The sequence below is a fragment of the Myotis brandtii genome, unplaced genomic scaffold, assembly GCF_000412655.1.
Source record: "Myotis brandtii unplaced genomic scaffold, ASM41265v1 scaffold71, whole genome shotgun sequence".
Taxonomy (NCBI): Eukaryota; Metazoa; Chordata; class Mammalia; order Chiroptera; family Vespertilionidae; genus Myotis; species Myotis brandtii.
Window position 1 is genome coordinate 2,194,108 of NW_005370787.1, and position 700 is coordinate 2,194,807.

Here is a 700-nt window from a genome sequence, read left to right on the forward strand (position 1 = left end):
GTGAGACGCGGCGCCTCGGCTAGTCTGGAGGATTTCCTCTGAGGCCCGGGGACCCCAACCTTGATCAAGCCACATCCTACCTCCTTCTCCGACCCGCAGCCGGAGAGGAAGACCCGCGGGGCAGGTGTGGGGGGCGCAGACAGTGCCCCCCTTCCACAAAACCCAGCCTACTGGGGGGAGAAAGTGGGGGGCCCCATCAGCGCGCCCTGCCCGGAGCCAGGAAGACCGGCTGGAGCTGCTGTATTTGTATCGATATCCACTGCTGCACTGTTTTCGCGTGGTGCGCCCGGACCCTCCTCCGCCTCCCCCTCCTCTTCCTCCTCCGGGGCCACCTCTCCTCCTCCTCCCCCACCCCCATCTGCTACTGTCAAATGAGAAAGTCACCGCGATCCCAGACACTCCAGCCACCGAGAGCCCCCTTTGGCACTGGGCAGCACGCGGCGACGGGCCGCGCGGCTCAACTTGGTGGAACCTCCGCGACGCAACTTTCCGGGCTGCTGCGCATGGAAGAGAGAAAAGACTGACCCGGGGCCGAGCTCTGCCGGGCAGAGGCGACCTGCAGGGAGTTCGCGAGAAAACGCCGCCGGACGGAGAGGAAGGACAAAAAGAAAGCAGAGGGCACACTGCCACCGCGGGGTGGGGGCCCCGCCTGAAAGTTACCGCGCTCCGGAGAGTTCTTCCCCCGAGCGCGCGGCCAGAG

At 66.3% G+C, this 700-nt stretch overlaps 1 protein-coding gene across 1 annotated transcript in view; it reads left to right on the forward strand.

The window, feature by feature from the left end:
• Nucleotides 1-700, forward strand: part of SOX21 (SRY (sex determining region Y)-box 21) — a gene marked incomplete at its 3' end in the record, with an annotated part of 4,411 nt that overhangs the window by 3,236 nt on the left and 475 nt on the right. The window lies entirely within an intron of this gene.